This window comes from Miscanthus floridulus, chromosome 14 (genome assembly GCF_019320115.1).
Source record: "Miscanthus floridulus cultivar M001 chromosome 14, ASM1932011v1, whole genome shotgun sequence".
NCBI classification, from domain to species: domain Eukaryota; kingdom Viridiplantae; phylum Streptophyta; class Magnoliopsida; order Poales; family Poaceae; genus Miscanthus; species Miscanthus floridulus.
The window spans coordinates 3436165-3439869 of NC_089593.1; the positions used below are offsets into that span (position 1 = coordinate 3436165).

General features: G+C 42.2%; 1 long non-coding RNA gene across 1 annotated transcript; it reads right to left on the bottom strand.

Annotated features, from left to right (window-relative positions):
• Positions 1-1193: 1193 nt before the first annotated feature.
• LOC136504187 (uncharacterized) lies at positions 1194-3337 on the bottom strand. The gene is made up of 3 exons (XR_010770804.1): positions 3061-3337; positions 2905-2973; positions 1194-1329 (listed from the first exon to the last, which is right to left on the bottom strand). It is a non-coding gene; the product is annotated as an uncharacterized lncRNA (long non-coding RNA).
• Positions 3338-3705: the final 368 nt, after the last annotated feature.

Below are 3705 nucleotides of genomic sequence, written 5' to 3' on the forward strand. Positions count from 1 at the left end.
AAGAAGAACCTTCTCATGCAGGTCCAGAAAACCCCTGAACTCCTGCCCCACCCATACATAACGGCACCGTACCCTGTGAAAACAGGACCGTTCCTTAGACCTGTGCTTTGGCGTGGGACAGACGAGGGGATTTTTTTAACCCCAGCCTAAAATTCGCCTAACGGGCAAGGGAAGGATTGGTCCCTGCTGCCGCCGTCCTCCAGGCATCGTCTCTGTTTTTTTTTTTTGCTCAGTTTTTCTTTTTGCCCACCGTTTTTATCCAAGTCCTAACTTGCAAGGGAAGGATTGGTCCCCGCTGCCGCCATCCTCTAGGCACTGTCTCCGACGCCGTCCGCCTGGAGTCACACCTTCTCTGCCGAAGCGCCGCAGCCATGGTGTCCACATCGAACGGCTCCCCGACGGATCCGACAAAGGGGCGTCGACCGGTCTCATGTCTCGAGAGAGTGATGAACCACTAGCCCTAGCATGATGGGAACTAAGCCGCCACTCTCATGTGTCGTCAGAGTAGACTAATAGGCTAACACGATAAGGAAGACAGGCGATATTACTCTCATGTCTCGTCTAAGTGGACTCGTAGTCTTACACGATAGCAACTCAACCTACACTCTTGTGGCTCGTCTGAGTGGACTAATAGGTCTAACATGAAAGGAAGTGAACCGATCATTCTCATGTCTCGCCACAGTGAACCAATAGCCTTAACATGATAGGAACTAAGCCGCCACTCTCACGTGCCGTTCGAGTGGACTAATAGGCTAACAGGATAAGAAAGTCAACCAATCACTCTCATGTATCGTCTGAGTGTACTCGTAGTTCTAACACGATAGCAACTCAACCTACACTCTCACGGCTCGTCGGAGTGGACTAATGCCTAAAACATAGTAATAAGTTGAACCGATCACTCTAATCACGTGTTAACAAGTGAGCCGTATGATAATGTACCATATGAGCATAGTTGGAAAGCAAAATATGACGGGCTTTGCTACGGCACATAAGTCATCAGAATTCAAGATGACACTTCTTCGCCAAGCAGAAGACCAATTTGAATCAAGTAACATACGTACAGTTCGCTCATTCATACATATAGACCAAGTGGAGATTTCAAACATACATACAGGTTTCTCAGTGCATTATTCAAACAGAGGAATAAGGAATATTAAAAGGTTCCATCTGATATAATAAAAATGAAATACATAGACCACCTCTCCCTGAATCTTCTAGCTTCTTTCAGTTAACTCTAACAAGAAACTAACAAGAAAAAAAAAGAACAGCTGTCCCTACTTCCTACATCTTCTTCTTCCTTTTCCTCATCCTCTGCAACAAAAACCTGGCCTGTGACATAAATTCTTTTGATCAGTTATATTTCCTGTACATCTCAAAATAAACATTGCAAAAAATGCAACAATTGCAGGCCAAGTGGAGATTTCAAAGAACAAGCTAAGCTGATGACCAGCAGAAACCAGCAGCTGGTGAAACAAAATGAAAATCAAATTTTCAGTGACAAGAAACCAAGAGTTGGGTCTTGGGCTGTCCTCATCCGAAGACTACAATACAATTACCAGATGAAACAAACAATAAAGAAAATCACACCACAAATCTCTTTTACACTGTGTCAAACAGGTTCATCAAATAAAATGTGCCCTACAGAGCATGGTTTCATTTTAACTGGACTTACAAGCTCCTCTGAACCTGAGTTCACTTACTAGCTGTGTACTAACGGTAACCAGTGCAAATGATTGCAAATCAGATTACACTACTAACATATTCTCAGCGAACAGAAACCAGAGAAAAGGAAACTGATGATCATGTGACAATGTTCAAAGGATATGAAAGAAAAGCTATATTCTCCAGTAAAGCGGCGACTGTAGTGTTTCCGTCTCAGTTCAGTTGAGGACAGCATCACAAGGTCCAACTAACTACTGGGCTTGCGCTACACACTGACTACGTAAAATAAAGGAAACATAGTAGAGAAACGACTTTTGATCCACCTTGAAATTTGGCTTTAGTCCCGGTTGGTAGCTCCAACCGGGACTAAAGGTCCCTGCCCAACGGCTACCGAGGCGTGTCAGAGGCACGTCAGTGCGGGAATCTTTAGTCCCGGTTTGAGACATGAACCCGGACTAAAAGTGTGACTTTTAGTCCCGGTTTGAGACACGAACCTGGACTAAAGGTATCTTTAGTCCCGGTTTATGTCTCAAACCCGGACTAAAGGTGTCTCCAAACTAGATTTAAAAGGAAAGCGTATCTTGTCTAAGTTAGATGTGTGGTGGTAGGTGAGATGGTAACACGTGCAAGAGCTGAAGTGGGAGGTCGTAGGTTCGAATCTCCACAACTGCAACTTTTTTTCCACTCAATAAACATCTCTACTCCCGGTTGAGGAACCGGGACTAAAAATCAAGACATTTAGTCCCGATTGCATAGTCCCGGTTCCAAAACCGGGATTAAAGGGGGTTGAGAACCGGGACTAAAGCTTGTTTCTGTACTAGTGATACTGATGTAGCTGTACACTTCCCAGATGTTTAAGTTATCGTAACTTTTACAATCTGCCTGTGAACAACAAATTATGACCAACACTAGCAGGCTTTAGATGAATACTGTTAAAAGAGATTATGACTAACACCTATCCTTTGTTAATCAATAAGATGGTACAGCTGCAACCTATATAGCTCCCAGAACTGCACATATTACCAGGAAAGAATGAAGCATGCATGCTGGAAGTAAAAAAAAAAAACTGAATGCCACGGCCTGATGGACATAAAATCCTTTGAAATAGAATAAAATAAACAAGAATTTCCAAAGCTACTCATAAGGCATAATCCATTGGTTTCATACAAGTTATCTGCTTGTTATCTAATGAAATAGTTAACAACACAAACATCACTTTAAATGAGTTATGCACCAGCGTACCTATTATGCAACAGCATGCAGATCCTTGGCAAATCATATACCCAGCACATCCTCAGGGAGCTTTGTTTCCTACAAATGAAGAGGAACATTAGTCATAACTACACATGCCTCACAGACAACAAGTTTTCAGCTTTGATGAATATTACTCTTAACTACCTCTCTTCTCATAGAGCATGTTCGCCAATTGTGACCCTCACCCTTACACAGGGTACATTTCACCTTAGATTTCTTCTTATTTCAAACTGACTTCAACTTTTTCTTTGGGCCCCTCTGCCAGGCACATGCATGGGATTTAAAACATTTCTGGACTCTGCAGAATCAACATCCAGGGCTAGCGGCAACATCGGACCATTCCTCTTGCCTCCGTTCTCTCCTCCATTTGGCAGGATCATAGCAGCTTCCTCATGCAGAACGCGTTTCAGCCGCTCATATGCTTCCTAATGCAACCATTCTAACTGATGAGATTGTGGCATCAAAAGTACCTAATTATTTATGCATGACAAAAGTTGCAGGTGCTATCTCAGTACACAATCAACATCTTCTCAATAATAGAATGCTTTTAAGAAGCCTATAGTAGGTCATTCAGTAAAGCGCATCACTAGACAAGTATCTGCAGTTTTGCGCCTAATTATAAAATACAACTCTTTAAGATATCACAGCATTGTTTCATAACATAGGAGTACTTGACAAGATAGCTTTCTAGTGTTCACCCCCTGTAGTATTCAGTTTTTCTTTTCACATAAGATAATTTGAGGCTAAATGATTAAAAGAATGTAAATTTTCAAAAAGACAAATTTGACA